The following is a 23,582-nucleotide window of genomic DNA, read 5'->3' on the forward strand; positions in this document are numbered from 1 at the left end:
GATTAAGACCGGTCCGGTCCCCCTATGACGTTGTAGGGGGGCTAAGTGACGTCACGACCTCGAAGAAACAAGGCGCTATATCTCGGAAACGAAAGCAGCACAAACGGTACTTTCAACGGCACAATCCGGCACAAACGTAGCACGAGGTGGGTTTCATCATTTGTGCTGTATGTAGGGGGGCCAACTTCACAGAGCTGAACCAAACTGTTACGGTTCGACCATCTGACCACCCTCTTTTTAAAATGTAATTCACAAGAGTTTTTACAAAAAAAACACCACATTTGAAGATTTTTTTTTAAAGATGATCAAGAACTCTGCTTTTGTGTAGCATAGTGTTATGTCGCACACAGCGTCCATTTGGGGTTTACGACGCTGTTGCACTTTGGGTTTACAGCACTTGGGTGCCTTGGCGGGTTTTTGCAGTGCTGTGTCAGTTATGCATTGTGCACAATAAAGAGCAGACGTCTGCGAAACCTGTCCGCCTCGGACCCTGGTTTTCCGCAGTGTAACATTGGTGACAAGGATGGAGCCATCACTCCCACCTCCTCCTCCGTTCCTCGCTTTACCTGGTGAGCCTCCAGTGCCCTGGACTCACTGGCTGGACTCTTTTGAGACTTACTGGGCTGCACTTGACCTCAGAAATGTGAAGGATGCCAGGAAAAAAGTGATCCTCATACACTGCCTAGGGACTGAGGGACAGTGCATTTTCCACACTCCCAGCCTCGCTGTAACATACGCTGAAGCCATGGACGTTCGCCGCCCCCCAGAGTGTCATCCTCTCTTCAGATAGCGCAAACAGCAGCTGGGTGAGTCTGTGCATCAGTTTCTTGCAGACTTGCGGGCCCTAGCCTCCCCTTGCCAATTTGGATGAGTTCATAAGAGACCAGCTAGCAGAGCACACAAATAATGCGAAAATCAGAGAAAGACTGCTTCCGACACTTGATGACCTCATGCTGAACAAGGCTATTCAAATAGCGTTTCAAATGGAGGCCACCGCTGCCTTGTCCTCTACACTAGCATGCTGCCCTGCTCCTTCTCCCCCACTTACTGCCGGCCATGTGGAGCAGCCACAGCGGCTGGGGAGCTCGCTCACACAAGACACAGACGGTCTCGGCTGCATCACTGCTTTTAACCACAAGCACCTGATTGACACCACCGTGCGCCTACTCATCCTGCCACTGCACCGCATCCCACTGGCCCTCCATGATGAGGTCACTGCTGAACTCCAGAGACTGCAGGGCATTATTGAACCGGTTGATGCCACCCCATGGGTGTCCAATCTAGTGTTGCTAAGAAACAGTCCAGGGGTTTGCGAGTCTGCTTGGACCTGAAGGTAGTGAACAAAGCTGTAATACCAGACAAATACCCCCTCCCCACAGTGGAAAAGCTCACCTCACAGTTCTCCGGTTCCACTGTGTACTGGCAATGTTTATTAATAAGCCAGAATTAAGTGTTGCTGTGCTTTCCTAAATGAGGCCTCAACTCTCACCCTCATCTCTGTGGGTTGTTCATGTAGTTTCATATTTAAAGTGTTTTCTCTCCGATAAGGAGCAGCTCCCAAATGGGGATGCACCCAGCCATGCCTGGCTATCAATATCAGTGGCCATTCCTGGTGCCTATATGTCTGTGAGATTCTTGGGAACATCTGGACTGCAGTCCTGCATGTCAGAGGTCATTGTTACTCATCACTATAAGTGACAAACTAATCAGGAACCTGCAGGGTGTGGTAACAAATGCCCGCTAAAGTTTCAACCAATCATCACCTGTCTTGGATCTGGTTTAAAAGACACTGCACAGCTCAGAACTTTGCTCCTCTGGCCATTTTCACACCCTTAGAGACAATCACGTGATGGCCAGTGTTGTCTGTATAGGGACGAACCTCGTTTCAGCAAAGTGTCGGCCCAGGGAATGCCCCTACGTATAAATTCAAATTACTAGCCACCAACGTGGACACTTCACTTGATCACTCTTGTCGACAATCTGAATAAGTTTTTATTCAGCAGTAGCGCTACGCCAGAAGCAACCCAAGTTTCTTCCACCCTAAAGAGTGACTTGCTCAGACACTATGTGCATAGAGACTTTCTACGAGTCAGCTGGACTACTAGTAGGTCACTGAGAGAGACACTGTCTAGCGCATCGCTGCCGGCAGAAATCTCTCCTCCTAATTCATCCGATTCCAAGTCGCACCACAACTGGTTGGCCGGGAGCCAGAGGATGATGGAGGATGATTAGTTTTCTTCCTTTACATAGATGGAGGTTCAAATCAGATCCTGAAATTGTGGCACTTTATTTAAACACAAATTGACACATTTTTCAACATTGTCACAGGACCTCATCATGATATAGCAGAATCTAGGAATCCCTGAAGACCTTTTTGTGAAAGGCCATACAAGTCAAACACATTACAGCAAAAAAAGCCATACAAATCGAACATAGCACTGCATCACAGGCTTTTATACACAAGTGAAAAGCAGACTGTGGCAAAGTCTAAAAAATATTCAAATATTTCGCAGAAACAGTGTGCCCTGTGGGCAGTATTTAACAATGAAGCTGCTGCAGAAACTGATCTGAAGCCAGTATTTGCTAGTATAACTTTTCCAAGTTTCGTGTGAGCCAAATCGGAAGTGAATTTCTAGCTCGTAAGATATTTTAGTAAAAATAACTTTTTAAATGTAATTACAAAAAATGAACAGAACGTGGCAGCATAGGATAGGCAGACAATTAAAATTCACATAAAATGCAACTCCTTATAAGTCTGCTTATGGTACTTCAGGACAATAAATATAAACTAAACATTGTACTAATTTTACAAACTAATTTTACTTGAGAAAAGGCAGCTTTTTATTTCAAAATTTCGACCCCGGGACAAACAGAGCTAGCAGCCCCAGGCCCGAGCACAGGAGGAGGACGGGGAGAAGTTGTGGACACCTGGCGCGATTGCGGAGACGCCAGTCCGACCCGCGTTGCCGTCTATATTGCTAGCGAATGTACAATCGCTAGACAATAAAATGGACGAACTGCATAGTCGGATTAATTCCCAGCGAGAGAAGAGGGAATCTTGTGTTTTCTGTTTTACTGAGACCAGGCTGAACACAAACATCCCCGACTCAGCTGTCCAGCCCCTAGAATTTACAGTTCACCGCACGGACCACTCTGCTGAAAACACCGGCAATATTTGTGTGCGTCACCAGTGAAACTGCATGTTGATTGGTGGAGGGCTGAGCGGGAATAACAATTGTGAATTATAGTGGGAGCTAACGGGTTCGGAGTTACAGGTGAAATAAAGAGTTTGTTCGAGTGTCTAATCGTCGTCCTGGGTTGTTAATTTCTACACTATACGTGTACGAGAAAAAAGACATGGTGTCAGAATAAATAGGATTCACGTCAGGACAAAAGATTTAAAATGAATGTCGCTGGAATTCCCGCACCACGAATGGATTGGGAGGCGAACAACCTGCCCGAGGCTTGGCGCAAATTCAAGCAGCATGTGGAGCTCATGTTTTCGGGTCCGCTCAAGAAGACAGGACAGGAAGAGCACTGCAGTTATCTTCTCCTGTGGGTCGGAGAAAAGGGCAGAGACATATACAACACATGGACACTCGACGAGGAGGAGGCAAAGGTACTCAAAACCTATTATGACCGTTTTGAAGTGCACGTTAAGCCTAACACAAATGTTATATTTGCTCGATATACATTTCACGAGAGAGTACAGGGAGCTAACGAACCGTTCGAACAATTTTTAACAGAGCTGCGGCTCCTTGTGAAAGACTGTAATTACTCTGATAGCGAGGAGATGGTAAGAGATCGCATCGTTTTCGGAATACATTCACCGAAAGTGAGAGAAAAGCTGTTGAATGTTGGTTCTGAATTGACGCTAGACAGGGCCATAGACATCGTTAGGTCTCACGACTTAGCGCAAACCCAGCTGAGAACGATGGGCAGCAGCGCGAGCAGCCCACGCGAGAGCGCAGTACTCGCAGTTCAGCGGCAGGCGCCGAAGCAGGCAGCTCGGAGTGCGCCGTGTCAGGGCTGAGAAACCCGCCCGAACTAGAGACGCTAGACCGGAGTGGGGAGCAAAGTGCCAAAAAGAGTGTGGCTACAGCGGAAATAAGGCTCACGGCGAACAGGACGTTTGTCCGGCAAAAGGCAAGCAGTGCCTAAAATGTGGAAAATATAACCACTTTGCAAAAGCGTGCCGCTCCAGACGAGGGAAAGGAGTGCACTCCGTGGCAGAGAATAAAGAAAGTGGTGAATCCGAAAACGTTGAGCTGTATGTCGATTCAGTGTCACACAAAAAACAGACCTCTGACATTGAACAGATTTTTGTAGACATTAAAATAAACGCACAAAAGGTTATAAAGTTTAAGTTAGATACAGGTGCTCAAGTTAACGTCATTCCTCTGCATGAATATGACAAGTTTAAAAGTGACGTTGTGCTACAGCCCACATCTCGCAGACTGTCAGGGTATGGCGGCGAGCAACTTGCTGTAATAGGCGCATGCACCCTGACATGCAAATACAAGGGCAGAGAAATGTGTCTGGACTTTTATATTGTAGACACTCATGGACCTCCAGTACTCTGACTAAAAGCATGTTTAGACATGGACCTTATTAAACTGGTCTTATCTGTGACCACCCCCCCCCCACTGAGACAAAGCCAATCTTACAAGATTTTGCAGATGTCTTTACAGGAATTGGGCTTTTTGCAGGTGAATGCACTATCCACCTCAAACCAAATGCAGTTCCTGTAGTATACCCACCGAGACGCATACCTCTTGCACTGCGGAGCCGTCTTAAGGAGGAGTTGCACAACATGGAGAAGTCCGGCATCATTGCCAGAGTCACACAGCCAACGGAATGGGTTAATGCACTTGTGGTGGTGGAGAAACCTCGCACAGGTAAGCTCCGAGTATGCCTTGATCCAAGGGATCTGAACAAGGCTATCAAATGTCCACACTACCCTTTGCCAACGTTTGAGGACATTACACCAAAGTTGGCTGGAGCGCGCTATTTCAGTGTCCTGGATGCTACTGTAGGTCAGGTTATTGGCTGTCAAGCTCACAGAAGAGTCATCAAAACTAACCACGTTCAACACGTTGTTTGGGCGCTACAGATTCCTACGCTTGTCCTTTGGGGTAATTTCAGCTCAAGACGAGTTTCAACGGAAAATCGATGAGACATATGACGGCCTCGAAGGCGTTACAGCGATTGTTGATGACATCTTGGTCTATGGGAGAACCAAGGAGGAACACGACAGGAACCTTCACACTATGCTACTACGGTCCCGAGAGCGAGGAGTCCGGCTCAATCCAGAGAAAAGCACGATCTGTGCCACTGAAGTCAGCTACTTTGGACATCTCCTCACCGTGGATGAGATCAAGCCAGATCCAGCTAAAATTGCTGCTGTGAAGGACATGGAACCTCCCAAAGACAAAGGAGAGCTTGAAACAATACTAGGCATGGCAAACTACTTAGCAAAATTTGCCCCTAGCCTGTCTGACATCAACGCCCCACTGCGTCACCTTCTAAAAGAATCCAGTGAGTTCGTTTGGGATGCGCAGCAGGAAAAGGCTTTCCAGAAGATGAAGGACCTTATCACAAGGGAACCAAGTCCAGTTCTGGCATACTTTGACCCCAGCAAAGAGACTTCAAGTGGATGCATCACAGCATGGCTTGGGTGCTGTTCTGCTACAAGAAGGCAAGCCCATTAGTTATGCATCTAAATCCCTCACAGAAAGTGAAACAAATTATGCTCAGATCGAGAAAGAGTTATATGCTATCCTGTTTGGATGCAAGCGTTTCCATCAGTATGTCTACGGTCGTCACGTTGTTGTGGAAAGTGATCACAAACCACTGGAATCCATCATGAGGAAACCATTAGCAGCTGCACCCCCTAGACTACAGAGGATGATACTACAGTTCCAGAGGTATGACCTCACAATCCTCCATCGCCCAGGGAAGAGCATTCCTGTTGCAGACACGCTCTCCAGGAAGTCACTATCCTGCCAGGACGACAGCCTCAGTGAAGGAATGGATGTGCAAGTGCACACAGTGTGCAGCAGTCTACCAGTGAGCGACACAAAACTGAATGAAATACGTGCAGAAACTACAAAAGATGCACAGCTCGCAAAGCTCAGAAAAATTATACAGGAAGGATGGCCTGAGGAGAGGAGAAGGTGTCCCCAGAGCATTATGGAATTTTGGAATCACAGAGATGAACTGTCACAGATGAAAGGTGAAAAAATCATTATTCCTGCCTCACTCAGAGCAGAGATGTTGTCTTGCATTCACACAGGGCATATGGGTATGGAGAAGTGTAAACAGAGAGCCCGTGACATCATGTTTTGGCCTGGGATGTGTAAACAAATTGAAGAAATGATTAGTAAATGTTCCATTTGTCTTGAATACCGCCCAGCACAGGTAAAAGAGCCCATGATCAGCCACAGGATAGCAGACAGGCCATGGCAAGTTATAGCAATCGACCTCTTCACTTGGGACAATAAAGAGTACATGGTTACTGTGGATTACTATAGCAGGTACTTCGAGCTCGACAGACTTTACAGTACCACGTCCACAGCCGTAATACATAAGCTGAAAGCAGCTTTTACCAGACATGGCATCCCAGAGTCTGTGATATCCGACAATGGCCCCCAATACACATCTGCCGATTTTGAAACTTTTGCTAGTGCATGGGGATTCACCCACATTACTACAAGCCCACATTATCCTCAAGGTAATGGCCTTGCAGAGAAATATGTGCAAATTGCAAAAGCCCTGATGGAAAAGGCCAGATCTGATAAAAGAGACCCTTACCTCAGTCTCTTAGAGTACCTGAACACCCCAATTGACAACTTCAAATCCCCAGCACAGCACAGCACCTGCGTTCAATACTCCCAAGCACCAACCAGCAACTTCAGCCCCAGACCATCCGCTACAAGGATGTATTTGCGAGGCGGACACAGAGGCAGCAGCACCAGCAAAGGTATTAGAACAGGTCAACCAAACCACTCCCTCTGCTGCAGGAAGGAGACATTATCCGCATCCAGGAAACCGACCGATGGAAGCCAGCAGTCGTCATTCAGCCAGCCAAAACTGAGAGATCATATTATGTGCGTACTGCAGAAGGTCCGGTGTACCGAAGAAACCGTCGCCATCTGCTCAGCACAAAAGAAATACACAATGCGCACACTGACACAAGCTTTGACTGTGATGAGCAGTGCAACCCCCAGTACACAGATGCTGAACCACTCATCCCAGAAGTGCCAGAGACAGATTCACACTCCGCCTATTACCGCACTAAATCCGAACGCATGGTGAAGCCCAGAACCATACTGGATCTATAAATGTAAAGGGTGTAGGCGGATCGCTGCCCTAATCATAATAACAAACAATTGTAATGCAAATGTACTGATATATTATGAAAAGTTTTGGTGGTTGTTGTTGAAAGGTTTTAAGTCATTACATAGGAGTTGAAATATACTGATGTCAGCAAGTAGCTGAGTGATAGCCATGTTAAATTATTGTAAAGAGTTGTTTGTTTTTATAGCGTTATGATCCTGATGTTAAGTGAAGAGCGCAGTAAGCATTGCTTAACCAAATTTTTGCAAAGTAGCTCATTAGGACTACAAGAGGTAGTTATTGTTGTGTTAGACATTAACTCAAATTAAAAGAAAGGGGATGTAATATTTGTGTGCGTCAGCAGTGAAACTGCATGTTGATTGGTGGAGGGCTGAGCGGGAATAACGGTTACTCAGGGTCACAGGTTATAGTGAATGTAAGAGCTAACAGGTTCGGGGTCACAGGTGAAATAAAGAGTTTGTTCGAGTGTTACATCGTCGTCCTGGGTTGTTAATTTCTACACTATACGTGTACAAGAAACAAGACAGGAGGTGACGTGTGTTTTCTCATCAACAGCTCCTGGTGCACGGACACTAAGGTCTCAGTTTTGTTCAGCTAATATCGAGTACCTCGTGGTAAAATGCCGGCCCTTTTATCTACCTAGGGAATTCAGCTCTGTTATTCTAACCGCTGTTTAGATAGATACTTTATTGATCCCGTGAGGGAAATTGCAGTTTACATCCAACCACAAGCAACGCTTGGTGAACTGTACAGCGTGATGAACATGAAAGTTTTCAATCTCGACGTCGCGTATATCATTATGGGGGACTTTAACCGGCGACCAGAGGCTGTAACACCCTTGACTGTTGTTATGGCGGAGCAACAGCTCTTAGACTGCTTTGAATACACAGACTGGACTATGATCAAAGACTCAGCCACAGACATCAACGAGTTTGCAGAGACAGTTACATAGTGTATCAAATACTGTGTTGATATTGTGTCCCAACTAAAATAATTAAGTCATACCCCAATCAAAAACTATGGTTCAACAATACCATCAAAGCCAAACTGAAGGAGCAGTCTGTGGCCTTCAACTCTGGAGACCCTTGGCTGTACAAGAAAGCCAGGTATGACCTGGAGAGGGCCATCAGACATGCAAAAAGGGACTACAGAGACAGGCTTGGATCACAATGTGGGGACATTGCCCAGCTGGCCCCTTTCTTCACTGTAATATTTAACATGTCACTATCCCTGTCTCCTGTCCCACTGTGCTTCTATCTGGACTATTATCGTGCCACTGCCTAAAGCAACCAAGGTGTCATGTCTGAATGACTACCGCCCAGTGGCACTCACCTCAGTAGTCATGAAGTGCATGGAGAAACTGGTGATGGGACACATCGACAGTATTGTCCCGAACTCCCTGGACCCCCTGCAGTTTGCTTATAGGAATAATAGGTCAGTGGACGATGCTGTCTCACTGGCTCTTCAAACCACTCTTGAGCACAAGAGAAACACCTGTGCCAGGATGTTATTTATTGACTTCAGCTCAGCCTTCAACACAATTGTGCCAGGCAGGCTGGTGGTCAAGCTCAGGTGTCTGGGCCTCAGCAACTCCATCTGCAACTGGGTCCTGGACTTCCTGACAGGCAGACCCCAAGTGGTGAGGATTGGAAACAAAACCTCTTCCCCTCTGATCCTCAACACATTGGCCCCCCCAGGGCTGCTGCCTGAGCAGCATAGAGCAGAATAGAGAATAAATTCTCTATTTACACATGACTGTTACGATCCCCGCTTCCCAGCAACCTATCGGATCACGTATTCACCACCACACCTCCATCTCCTTTTTTACTTAAGCACAGTTTTTCCCTAACCTCCTCGCTCAGTATTGGTTTTCCATGTGAGCTACTTTGTTGCGTTACACCTCATTCCCCTTTCCTTTTTTTCGGTTTGGAACTGCTTTTCTCTGTTTTGATTAAGGCTTTTGGATTACGGCTTGGCTTTGGAAAACACTATCCCTGGTTTCAGACTCCTGGCTTTTTCCCTTGAACTACGGTTTTTGTATTGCGACTTTGATTCCTCATTCGTGCTCTCTGGATTTAGGATTACTGGCTTCCCCTTTTGACTTGGTTTTTTGTATTGCGGAAAATATCTTTTTCAGGGTTATTTTCAGCTCCTGCAAGTGGGTTCATTTCTTAGTTTCGGTTTTACTGGCCAAATTCATAACACATGACTGTGTGGCTAGATTTAACAGCAACCGCATCATCAAGTTTGCTGATGACACCACAGTAAACGGTCTTATCAGCAACATTGATGAAACCGCCTACAGGAGCGAGGTAGCAGAACTGGTGGAATGGTGCCACAACAACAACCTCACACTTAACATTGGCAAAACAAAAGAGATTATAATGGACTTCAGGAGGCACGGTGGACGTCAGACTCCCATCATCATTCATGGGGCTCCAGTCAAAACTGTCAGCACCTTCAGGTTCCTCGGCCTCCAGATCACTGAGAAGCTGAGCTGGTCAGACAACACTGCTGCCATCCTCACTAAAACCCAACAGCGCCTTCACTTCCTGAGACAGTTAAGAAAGTGGGGGATGAGCAAGACAACACTCACCAATTTTTACCATAATACCATTGAGAGTGTCCTGACCGCAGTATTACGGTTTGGCATGGAGGAGCCGCAGGACAGGACAGAAAAGCCATAGAGGGTTGTGAGGTCCGCGCAGAAAATCAATGGGACCGAGCTACACTCCATCGACCAGATATATCTTGACCGCTGCCACAACCGGGCTCTTCTATACACCAGGTTAGACTACTGCAAAGCCCTACTATCAGGGAGCACCCATCACTCTTTCAACACCTTACAGCGAATTCAGAATGCAGCAGCTAGAATTGTTACTAGGAGCAGAAAGTACGATCATATAACACCCATACTTGGCTCTCTTCATTGGCTTCCTGTCAGGTACAGGGCGGACTTCAAAATCCTTCTACTTATAAGGCTCTCAGAGGTCAAGCACCTGTCTGTCTCATGGAACTTATTAATGTATACAATCCAGGTCGCCCGCTTAGATCACAGAATGCAGGATTTCTTCTTCATATTCCACGCATTAATAAAAAAACAGTTGGCAATAAAGCCTTTAGTTACAGGGCCCCTAGCTTTTGGAACGTGTTCAGGATGCCGAGTCAACCTCAGTATTTAAATCCAGACTGAAAACCTATTACTTCAGACTAGCCTACTCACACCTTACAACCATGGCTGCTGGTGCTACTGTACATGCCATTGTGTGTCTCTGTGTTGGCCCACCAGGTAGATACATCTTTTCTAAACAAACTATCCTATTCTCCTTCCCACATGTCCGGATGGGGCCCGAGCCCGAGGAATAAAAAGGACCGAATTAGAAGAGAGGGCCTTTCAAGACTTAAAAACAACTCTATCTTCTCAGTCAGTCTTACAGGTACCGTTAATAAAGTTAATGAAACTTTCATGGTACAAACTGATGCTTCCGACACTGGAATTAGAGCCATACTCTCACAAGAAATCGATGGACTGGAGCACCCTATTTTATATATTAGTCATGAGTTAAATCCCTCACTATTCTATGATAGAAAAATAATGTTTATCAATAAAATGGGCCCTTGACTATTTAAAGTATTATTTATTGGGAAGACGGTTTATATTGTACACAGATCATGCACCACTAACCTGGATGTTACAAAATATGGACAAAAATTATCGAATTACTTGATGGGGCCTTAGTCTTCAAAGGTTTCAGTTCCGAACAATATATAAACCCAGAAGAAAACAAGGTAATGTAGATGCCATCTCTTGAATGCACTGCTTATTTTTATTTAGACAGCCCGAGCACGGGGCAGATTTCAGGGGGAGGGAATGTAAGATGACCAAGGGAAGGGTCATTCATAACAGGTATTTCTGGAACAATATGCTTAATATACTTGATATAGACCTGTGCAATATGGCCGCCAAGAAGAACCAGCTGACCTGCTTTTGGAAAAGGCCTATTCAGCGAAACAATGAGACACAGGTGATCCGCATCAGGAAACATAATATAAATGCCCTGGAAGCGGAAGCCAATAAGGTGAATGTGGTTTGGAGGAGAAAGAGGAGTTAGGATTGTGTTTATGGAAGGATTAAAGAATAATGGACTAACGAAAGGAAAATGGATTATGGTTTACGGATTGTGGCTCGGATACGGCGTGGATTTTGATTTATGGACTTTGGATTTTGGATAGTTTGGGATGGAGAGAACAGATTATGGACTGGGTTTGGAAGATAAACGGACAAAAGAAATGGAGAAGAACAGTGTGGTGTGAATAACGTATCTCATTTACACCAACTTTTCCCCCGGTGACACCACAAATGTTTGCATGGTCAAAAGGGTTGGGCAGCCAGTTGACCTTGGACCCCTAGAGGTTTTTTTTTCTCCTTACTAAGGAGTTTTTGGTTCCTCTCCTCTGTTGTCTTCTGGTCTTTTCTGTTCTGTATTCACAACATGTATGGTCACTTGCTTTGTTAAGCGCCTTGGGGAAACCTTGTTGTGAAAGTCACTTTATAAAAATGAATTGAATTGAATTGAATAAACAGATGGAATATTTATCAAAACCTTTTACAAATCTCCATTTTATTGTAATGTAAGGACTTGCAGAATTCATGGTAGACTGTGGCACACTTTCCATTGAAAAGTGAAATGTTTTCTTGAGTAATCCCAGGAAAATTCTGCTTTTGTTTTGGAATTACTTGGAGGACTGTCTTCTGGTTGTTATGCAATATTCAGTGTCAATAGTAAAGTCTTTGAAATTGTACTTGACATTCAAAGTGTACTTGATCACACAAAACAATTCTCTACTACCTGACCACCTGTACAACTTTACAATTGGTGTGGGTACTGTCTTCTAATTGCTCACAAACAGAATATCAATCAGGAACATATACAGTATGGGAATTCCCTTCCTGGGCATCTCCACAAATGCCTGGATACTTGCATTCCATCTGATTACAACCAGAATTAACCTTATAGATGAAAAAATAAAATTTCTTCTTTAACATTTTTAAGTAAAAATAGCTTCTTAATTAAAATATCACTAGCATTGTTAGAACTTGTAGTTGACCTACAGTATGTGTAGGGTAAGTCTTTCTCTAAAACTTAGTCTTCATTTAATGTTTTCTTCAGTGAGACTCCATGTAAGATGATTAGATGATTACATCAAATTTATTGCAGACTAGTGATAGTTTGCATTAGGAGTCACTATACTGCAGAAGCCAGTTTCCAGCTTGCACAAAACTTTCAGATAAGCATGAATTTAACTTTGTGCTACTATGTTTTACATAGTTAATTTCACATTTTTTTAACCCTAATTCTGTTACAGTCAATTATCTAGTGCTCACAATTATTAGCTCGGGTAAAGTTTAAATAATTGAAAATCTATGTTAACAGCAATGGTTAAGAGTGGAACAGCTTGAGTTGCTCTGAGATATATCATCTACAAAATATAAATTAGTGATTAAGATTCTGGACTCCAGTTTGGAAAGTTGTTAGGTTCAGCTCCCAAATAGAGATACAGCTCCTGGCCCCTTGAGTTAGACGCTTAACCAAGTCAGATACTAAACCACTCTATCAAGTCATGTATTTCTTCAGAACAAGCAGTGAAACATGAACCAGAGGACAAAAATGTAACCCATATGGAAATGCTTATGAAATTGAAAACATGTGGCCTCCTCTTATTTGCAACGTTCATCCTCCAAACAGTAGAGAGTTTGTCAACTATAGACCATGGAAGACCAACATAGAAATAATTCTGCTGTCTTCCAAAGACGTGGAACACCATAAAGGATCTAGGATCCCAGAATGGGCCCAGACCTGATGACAGAACATAGAGCTCTTAAAACTCCCAAAATACCTCATGAGGAAGCTCACATTGCCAATAGGAAGAGATTATTCAAGTAACACAGTGAAGAAAGATACAAGATGTTAACTTTAAGTCCTTTCTGCATGAAGATTAGACTTCTAAGCAACAGTAGTTTATGGCAGGAAAGGGGGTTAACTGATAAGGATTCCAGATGCGAGCTAGAAGAGCTAGGGAACCCCCTGGGGACTTAATCCCTGACCATTTGGCCAAAAAGCTGTAAACTGGCCAAACACGTGACCTCCCCCCTTTACCATAATAACAGTGACATCAGAAGTGGAGAGGAAAGGATATATAAACCTGCTAAAGCAACTATGGAGTTTTTCAGGGCCAAGAAGTGGAATGTTTTTGACTGGCCAAGTCAATCACCCAACCTGAATCCAATTGAGCATGCATTTTACTTACTGCAGAGAAACTGAAAATGGGTGAATTACAGGCCTGGCAGAGCATCCCCAGGAACGATACGCAGCGTCTATGGGTATATAAAAGTGTCATTAAGCCCAAAAGTTTCTCATGTACAAAAACAGGCAACAGAAAGATAATCTTCCACACAAATTGGAGAGGTTAGTGACACAGTTCAGTACTTTGCATGTGACAGAATGTATCTCAATCAAACACAGTTAAAGCTAATTTGTACCATCTTTATAAATCACCATGCTACTAAGTTTTGATTTATGAATTTCATAGTGACTGAGATAATGTTTATGCTTAGGTTACTCCACTACAGTGTTATAGATATTCCACAACTCATTAGTTGCCTATAAAGATTAGAAAAACAACCCTGAAAACTAACACTTATTCACGTCTGACTAAGTACTGAGAATTTTACTTAGAGATAAAGTCACAGTGGTCTTTGAACTTTGTAGCAGATGTTAGCACATTATCAAGCAGTTGGGACAGAACAGTTGTGAACTCTTGCTGGGGTATGTAAGTTTAATATGTCATGTTTTGTTTAATATTTTAAAGTTAAGTTCTGATTGACGAGATTCCTTCACATTGCTTTCTCTGTGAACCAGGAAGTTTCTGTTTTAAGTATACTTGATCTTGAGGTGAGTGTGGCACATTTGATTGTTATAGCTACACATACCTTATGTTCTTATACAATCTTTAAAAATCTTTAAAAATGTCCAAAAATACATGTACAAAACATGCCTGCTGAAATTAAGAATCTGACACATTGAAAATGGAAGGCTGCATTTTGCCTGTTAGGTATTTCTCAGGCTTACTAAATTAATTAAATTTATTAAAACAAATATCAGTAAATTTATTTAAATATTGCACTATATATTGGGTATATTGGTTATGTTTTTGCTAATTGGTAGATTTATGAAGGCAGGTTGAAGAACTGATGAAGGGGTAAACTGTTAAGCTTTGGAGATGGGAGAATAAGAAACTACACCTTATAAACAGCGCTAAAGAAAAAAAAGCTGTCTGCCTTAATGCAGATAATTAAATTATTGGCTGTCTGATTGAAAAATGGATGGCTTTCAGGACACGTGTCGCGACTGCGTCCGCAAGGATTCAGATTGGGAATGGGACCCCGTGTCCCAGCCCAGGTATAATAATTACAAATCCAGAAAAGATAATCTGTTTTTCATGTGAGAGAAATGTCAGTAGAAACTGAACTAGAAGCAAAGCAGTTTAATCAGGAATACTGACAAAAAAGTTGAAGAAAAAACATGCAGCAACAGTCTTCTGTTTTTGCTGAATGAGATAAAAGCAAATCAGAAGGACATGAACGCCCACATAAATATTACCATTGGTCTGTGTATCATTTTGTTAATTATTTTCTATGATGAAATGCTGACAGAGGCTCAGCCTGTGGTATGCTGATCAAAAGCATTAACAGTTCAAAGTAAAGAGCTATCTTATTTACAAGGTAATAAAATCAATGAAATGCCAGTCTAGGTCCAATCACATAGGCTGCTCTTCTACTAAGCCTGTTTGTCATACTTCCTTATTGACAGCCTCAACTATCTTGTAATGTCTATGGTCCACCATATAAATCAATAAACAAGAAATTTCTATCTAATATATTTTTTGTTGCTGTGAACTGTATATTTTGTGTTCTGTTTTATTTTATTGTGGTATTTGATTTTGATAGGTTATACTGCAACATGCCTGATGCTACTGAATAATAAAGGACATTTAAATTCTCACAAAATTATGTTCTCAAGAAAAAACAGAACACAATAAATTTGTTTTTTAATAGACAACAACAAAAGCCTACAAACTCATAAAGGAATATAGTACATAACACTGATCTCCAGTTAGTCCACCTGTTTAGTCTAATCCAAACTTAATGTGAAGTTTAATGTTGCAAAAGAAATGTAAAGTTACACAGAATAAGAGCAATAGGCACCTAAAATATTGGATAATTAATTTCTGAAGGAATAAATGCTAGGCTCATTCAAAATGGGAGTATAGCAAATGAGAATGAGATTTTACAACTGATCTAAGAGTCCATGCTTACATACAGTATCAGTGGCAAAGTCAATAACCAGCACAGCAGCTGCTGGAGTCCAGAAGTGCCTCATTCCAAAGCTCAAGCTAAAACAAGAAGATTTTAAACTACTGCTAGTTTAACTAGATAAAAACTAAGATTAGTTCTTCAACAGTTTTAAAGTACTTAAGTACTTCAATGGCCTATAGCAATCAACATTCACAACTAGCTGTCTACTAATTTTAATGGACTGTGACTGAAAAACTGTTTGAAGGTCACAGCTGCTCTGTGTATTCCTCCTGTTTCATGGCTATTAATAACATTTTGAAAACATGTTACTGGTGTAGCTAGTCTGTGACTCCCACTGGCGTAAGACAAGAACAGACAAGGAACCTCGCAGACTAGGAAATCTTGCTAAAAACACCTCACAGACCTGCAGGACTGTTTGAAACAGAAGCAGGCAGGAACTCTCTGAACTAATAGTATTGCCTTTCTTTTGTAGGAAGATTGGATGTTGTACTCAGCTGTGAATAGAAATGGATATAGGAAAACCTTTGAAAACTGTGTAATAGAAAGTGTATTTGTATAATATTTATCATTCCTAAGGATATGAAAGAGAAGAAGGGAACTTGATTTATTCAGTGCAGCCCCACCTGGATGATGCCAGTATCCCCTCTACACAGCAGATCAGGAGGAAAAACTAGAAATTGTCACATCAGTTGAATTCAGTTGAATTTATGGAGACTAGTGTTACAAGCCCAAAGTGGAACTTATCCAGGACACCAGAATTGGCACCCCTACTCTTATGGGTTTCATGGGATATTTAATGACCAAGTAGTCAGGACCTTTGTTTGTCTCACCTGCAGGATGGCTCCTTCTACAGCAGTGTCTCCTGTCCCCATACAGAGGCATTGATTTGACAATTCTGTTTTTCAAAAGGAAGAGCACCACCTACTGGCCTTCTAACACCACTTACAGCAGATGTCAATACATGATTTACTGAAATCATGACCGCTCCCCACATCTCAAACATTATAGTATTAGTCTCATGTACTCTTCTTTGTTAAATTAACCAACAAAGGTTTATGCACCTCCAAGCAACCCGTCCCAGTTAAATATCTGTACTCTGTTCCTTACACATTATCCAATGACCTGATGAATTTTCATTTTGTTCTTTGAGAATTTTAAAAACTTGTATCAGGCCCGCTCATTGTCTACAATTCAAAATTAAAAGCTTCCAGTTTCTTCACCCTGTCAGTGTTGGACAGGCACTAGGTCTCTTAAGCCTTGGAATGAATAGGACCCACATGATCCCATTTTAACATAGGTAATTCTCTATTTTTGTTTCCCTGAATCCAGACCTTTTAGTCTATAAGTCGGTTTTGTCTTGTTCCTGTGGATGGGCAGGACATTGGCAATTTTCCCGTTCATAGATAGTAGCCATATCACCCTGCAACTCACAACTGGCAACCCCCTCTTGGATCCATGGCAGTGATGCAGCATCCAACTCAGATGGTGCCCAGCCCGGGCGCCATCCGGACATGTGGGGAGGAGAATAGGATAGTTTGGTCAGAACAGATGTATCTACCTGGTGGGCCAACATAGAGACACACAATGGCATGTACATTTCTATTTATTTTTCTAATTGATTTATGAAAGCTGTTTTTTAGCTTTAGATTTGTTCACATTTGGAATACATTTCACAAGAAATAACAGAAGAACAATGTTTAGGAATGTTTTTTGGAATTTAGACGTGGGGACTTTTGGCTGAACCTTGGCTCCGTGGCTGCAGGATGAGGATGTGAGGAACCCTGCCGGGAGGAGAAGGAGCGGGGGAAGGATGCAGAAATACCAGTGGAAGGAAGAGAGGAACTTACTGAGCAATATACTGCTCTTCATACAGGACGTGATGTCAGCAGGATTACAAGTGCAAAATGAAGTAGATCTTTGCTGCTGTCATCCCTCCAGATCTTTTGCTTAAGAACTGCATCTACTGCATCAGGCAGATTGTTTAAATTGATTCTTTCTTCACTGAATTCATTTCTATCCAACCCCATTCTAGTTCTTACATGGTCTCATTCCAAACTGGTGAAAAGGAAGACCTAATTTGCTATACTGTATGTTATTTTATTGCATTTAGCACCTTCTGTAACTACAAATGTTAAAGACTTCTTTACAAATTTAGGTCCATATAACTGTGTGTTGCCCATTGTTGCCTTGTGCATAGGCCTACAGTATGTATAACATGGACCTCTTAAATACACTAGCAATAGTGAGAAAGCACAGACTAACCTTTTTTTAAGAGAATGCTTTTACAGTTTCTAACCCACTAATAACTTCTCTAATTCTAATAACTGAACTTTAATAACCTGTTGTCTCTAAAGGGCAGAGAAAACGATTAGTTTGATGATGTGACAATTTTCACTTTAAAAAGAAAAGAATATGGAATGATCTTGTGCAATAAACGCCAGGAGTAAGCAGCATTTACTTCTCCAGAAATATAGGAAACCTAAATCCTTTTTCATAACGAAAACCTCAGAAGCCTGGCCTTCTTCAAGGCTTTAAAGCTGAACTTGGAGTTATAGCACTAGGACCGAGTGAGCAGCCAACAGAGAAGAAGGGGGAGAGGAAAGAACAACTTTGTGTTGTACTCTCAAAGTACTTGCTCAAGAGCTGGACGACGTAACCCTACTATGCACAAGATGTAAGTGTTTTGTATTGGTTTATGTAATCGAATGTTGCCTAAAATGCGTGTCTACATGAGATGGTGATCCAGATGTAATGACAGCCTTGAGTGGCCACCAGTGGCGAGGTGTCTCATCATGATGATTCGGATTTGCTTGTACTTAATTAGTTTTTGTCAGCACTGCTGTAAATTGCGAATTCAGAACGAGGTTCAAATACTCAGTTACTTGTAGCTTAATGTATACATCCCGTCTCCTGTTCTCTCAAATTGGCCACACCGCCACACAATATTTCAGGGGCCGTTAAGGGGTCTGGATTCATTCGTTTATTCCGTGAATGGGGGGTAATCTAAATTTAACAGGCGTGTAATTGATCAAATCAGGTACGTTCCCTATGCTGGTGTAGTTTGACATTGTTTACTAAAATCCATCAGACTCAGTTTTGTATATTTGGTGACGTCAATGATTTATTTTATCTGGGATCAGATAAAATCGTCATGAGCAACAGTTTTTAATGCTTCGCTTTCTAAAATGAATTTATCTGAGATGAAGACATATTACGAGTACTTTCTTGGAAAAACCAAGAGACGTAGACATCAATCCCAGAGGGGTGCTGTGGGATTCATTTTAACTCGCTGTAAACGTGGTTTGTATGTGTATTCAGCTGCAGCGGATGTTGCTGTGAAAAGCCCCTAAAAGCAGACCTTTACACTCCCCGTGGCTATGCACAGCGTGGGGTAGCTGGGAGCGCTTACAGACTGAGCGCAAATCTCTGGGCATGTCTCCATTGAGTGTTGTGTAATTTTGGGTAAATACGTAGGCTGCTGTTCAGCATGTTTATTCCTGCCTTATGTACAGTATTCAGCACAATTTATGAATTGTTCTTTCCTTTTCTTTTAAAAAATGTTACTTTTAATACATTGAATTTGCATATCTGCAATATCATTTTAATTGAAAATAATACAGACATTTCGCAATTTCAGTTTTTAATTACTGGCAATCAAATTATAAAGGGAAACTGCAACGCTATTTCAGTTTTTAATTACTGGCAATCAAATTATAAAGGGAAACTGCAACGCAATTTTTAGGTTTTGGGGTTAGAATAAGCATTGATGAGTGCATTTCAATAATAATAATAACTGGTCTGAGAGATTGGGATTTCAGTTCCCCTTTAAAAACCAAAGTAATCTGGAAATGTGAGTCAGATGCCTTGTTCAAAGTGCTGATTCGGTTGTTCGGTGAAGTGTATGCAGTGCACGTTGGCACAATAGCAGTAGAGGCCAGTATTACCAGGTACCAGTATTAGCAAAGGCTAATATCATTGACTAGATCTTGGAGAGATCCAAAATGGCTTCTGCTCTGACTTTCAATAGACACACTTCACAGAATAATGATCAGTTTGCCAAAAAATATTTCAGTAAGTCTTGAGAGGCTATCAACCAAATAATAATAATAATAATAATAATAATTGCTTATACTTATATAGTGCTTTTCTGGACACTCCATTCAAAACGCTTTACAAATAGTGGTGACTCCCTGGAATTGTTCATGAATCACGTCCTGTATGAAGAGCAGTATATTGCTCAGTAAGTTCCTCTCTTCCTTCCACTGGTATTTCTGCATCCTTCCCCCGCTCCTTCTCCTCCCGGCAGGGTTCCTCACATCCTCATCCTGCAGCCACGGAGCCAAGGTTCAGCCAAAAGTCCCCAAGTCTAAATTCCAAAAAACATTCCTAAACATTTTTCTTCTTCTATTTCTCATTAAATGTATTCCAAACGTGAACAAATCTAAAGATAAAAAACAGCTTTCATAAATCAATTAGAAAAATAAAAGGGAATAGAAATGACTTCATAAAATTATTAAAAATCAACAAAATCCAGTCTAAACAAGTACCATGATTTGCAAGTACAGGTAAATATTAGGAAAGCTGAGAGAGATGACTGAAAACGTATTTTAGTCCTTCAACAGCAGAAGATCCATTAAACATAATGAATGTGTATCCAGGACAAAGGCATTCTAATAGACAATGAAAAGATAATGGGAGAAGCACCAAAAGAGTATTTTGTTCAGGTGTTCACCATGAAGTCAACAACAATCCTCAGAAAGCAGAAGGACAAAGTTCTTCACTGAACACTATCAGCATAGAACAAGCAAAAGTGTATCTGGTACTAGAGTCTTTTAAGATAAATCTCCTGGCCTTTATATTATCTGACCAATTGTATTTAAGGAAATAGATGTTATTCAGAAACCATTAATGCAACTTATGCAACAGTCTCTCCAGGTAGGGGTAGTATCTATAATTGGTTACACTTACATAGCGCTTTTCTGGACACACCACTCAAAGCATTTTAGAGGTAATGGGGACTCCCCTCCACCACCACCAATGTGTAGCATGCACCTGGATGATGGGACGGCAGCCATAGTGCACCAGAACACTCACCACACACCAGCTCTCAGTGGGGAGGAGAGCAGAGTAATGAAGCCAATTCATAGAGGGGGATTATTAGGAGGCCATGACCGATAAGGGCCAATGGGAAATTCAGCCAGGATGCCAGGGTTACACCCCTACTCTTTTTGAAGAGAAACACCCTGGGATTTTTAATGACCACAGAAAGTCAGGACCTTGGTTTTACATCTCATCCGAAGGACAGCACCTTTTTTACAGTATAGTGTTCCCATCACTATACTGGGGCATTGGGACCTACATAGACCACAGGGTGAGCGCCCCTTGCTGGCCCCATTAACACCTCTTCCAGCAGCAACCTTAGTTTTTCCCAGGAGGTCTCCCATCCAGGTACTGACCAGGCTCACACCTGCTGAGCTTCAGTGGGCTGCCAGTTGTGAGTTGCAGGGTGATATGGCTGCTGGCAAATGGCATCAGTGCACTACTAACTCAAATGAACAGACACTGTTGAGTATTACAGATCAATTATGTTAGAGATAGTACTGTTGTGCAAGTGAAATAGCATTTAATTTGTCAAAAAATCAACAAATTTTTCCAGCTTGGTGGAAGAAAAGACAAGGTTGGACATTGCCTTCTGGTGATTGTTGTATGAATTAAACACTGCTCTGCAAAGACTATATCAGACTGGCTTTTGTGAGGGGTGTTGAAACAAGTATAGAAATATTGAAAATGAGTTTCTAGATGAGGACCTTAATATGAATATCATAAAGTCTTCTTGAATGAAACCAGGATATGAGCTTCAACATTCTTGGGTAGCTCGTTCCAGACTCCCACAACATTTTGTGTAAAAAAGACCCTCCTGTATGATTTAAAAGCACTTACCCAGATTTAAATTGGAAGGTGTTTTCCATTTTGTATTTATATTAAATGCCATCCATGTGTTGGCCCACTCATGGCTCTTTTATTTTTTTTTATTTTTGCAATTTTCCACTGCAGTCTCAGTTCAATATTGTCCCATCAGTATCCAGAATCACCTGAGGGTCATGGCATAGAGTTTGGTTGTTTGCACACTCTTCAAGTGTATGTTGTACTGTCTCTAAGATCTTTAACAATCTCTTCAAGATATGAGGTCTTTAATATTCTGTTATTAAATTAAGCTCTGATTTTGAATGAATTCCCTGCAATCCACATGTTAGAAGAAACACCATTAAAACTACAGTACAGAAAGTTAACTTGTTGTTTAGAGGAGTGGTGCTCTGATTTTCAAATCTGAAATTTACAGGTCAACCTTAAATGCAAACCTCAGAAAGCCTGGAAAAAATGTAGGCTTTTGCAACCTGCTAAGCAAACACTTTTTTATTTTCCTGCCAGGAATGGTAAGGGCAGGGATTGCAGTCATATTCCATTTTTTTTCCTGGTTGGACGGGGCTTTGTCTCATAATCTTTAGGATATAAGCCTCTGAAAAACAGGAATGAACTGTGTCTCACATAAGATGAGACATTTATCTCAATGCTGAAGAAAGCTCCTACAAAATGTCTGCAGCCAACTAGAGACTGGTTATTAGTGTTTGCAGTGTTATATTTTATACACTTATGGTTGGTCATTAAAGGTGTACCTGTACATTTTAAGAGTAATTAAGTAATTGATCTTTTGAAGTGGAGCATCAGACTACAGTTTTTAAAAACTTAAAATTGAACAGAAAATATTGAAAATATATCAAAAGGGAGATTATATTTACTATGAATTTGTTTAAGATTTGTTTAAAAAGGGGTTTGTATACTATATTAAAAACAACACATTTAGAAGAGAGTTTTGATGATCTGCAAGTTTTTACTCAGATCTCTTAATTTCTCTTATTTCCAGAAATCTTGTTAAGCACCCTCCTTATCATTTATAACTACCATGTCAAACTAACAGAAAAAATATAGCACTTGATAATATATTGTGCTGATTAAGAGTTTCTAGCTGCCTCAGAAGTCTGGCACTATGATCTATATTGTTGGTGACTAAGGCCAGTGAAGAGGTGTGCTGCATGAGGTCATGGTCACAGTTTTCTTCATTAGGTCACAGCTTTCATGCTTTGTGCCAAGTTACAGAATTTCATAGTTAAAATGCTCCCATTTAGTTAAAATGCATTTTAGGAAAAGGGCTATCAACTGCTTTTGCTTTCCAGCAATGGTTTAACATTGCTATGATCATAGTCTGATTTTCCAGTGAAGGTAAGGGATTTACTAATAATTAAGGGCATAAAAGTTAAATTGTCAATTTGTAAAATAATTTAATACTTATCGGTATTAATAGGAAATGTTGCAGCCGCTGAAGAACAGCTCTTCGGACTCAGGCTTTTTTGAGTGTTTCTGGAGAGGCTGAGAAAGTGTGGCTACATGTTATTATAAAAGGAAGAGAGGAAGCAGCAGGCTGAATGAAGGAGGTGACAGGGATAATGAGATAGCTGGGTGAGGGCTGTCTGGAAAATTAGGCTGAAGTCCAACGGCAAAAACGTTGCCTGGCTAGTGGCAGTGGAAAGCTGAAAGGGAGGTGCATTGGGAAAAATGACAGCAAAGACAGCTAAAAAAGAAGGAGATCAGTGGATTGAGTCTTCGGGAGCAATTGCTAGCCAGGATGAAGGTGAGCACCTGCTGGATCAATGTTCTTAAGAGCTTAGGAAAAAAAGACTTTAACTTTTGGCTAGATGTAAGATAATTTGCTTTGGTAGCTCAATGTAGGAGCACTGATCAGCAGAGAAAGCCTTTAATAATTTATCGCCAGCAGCCATATCACTCTGCA

General features: G+C 41.8%; 1 protein-coding gene across 2 annotated transcripts in view; it reads left to right on the top strand.

The window, feature by feature from the left end:
* The first annotated feature begins 14,167 nt into the window (after positions 1-14,167).
* LOC148819809 (equilibrative nucleoside transporter 1-like) overlaps positions 14,168-23,582 on the top strand; it is a 45,642-nt gene continuing 36,227 nt past the window's right edge. The window contains exon 1 of one of the 2 annotated variants that reach the window (XM_088933659.1): positions 14,168-14,186. The gene's annotated coding sequence lies outside the window, so the exon portion shown is untranslated. Of the gene's footprint in view, positions 14,187-18,114; positions 18,411-23,582 lie in introns of those variants that run through there. The other variant, XM_088933658.1, reaches the window with a different exon arrangement.

Source organism: Atractosteus spatula, chromosome 15, assembly GCF_055471065.1.
Source record: "Atractosteus spatula isolate fAtrSpa1 chromosome 15, fAtrSpa1.hap1, whole genome shotgun sequence".
Taxonomy (NCBI): domain Eukaryota; kingdom Metazoa; phylum Chordata; class Actinopteri; order Semionotiformes; family Lepisosteidae; genus Atractosteus; species Atractosteus spatula.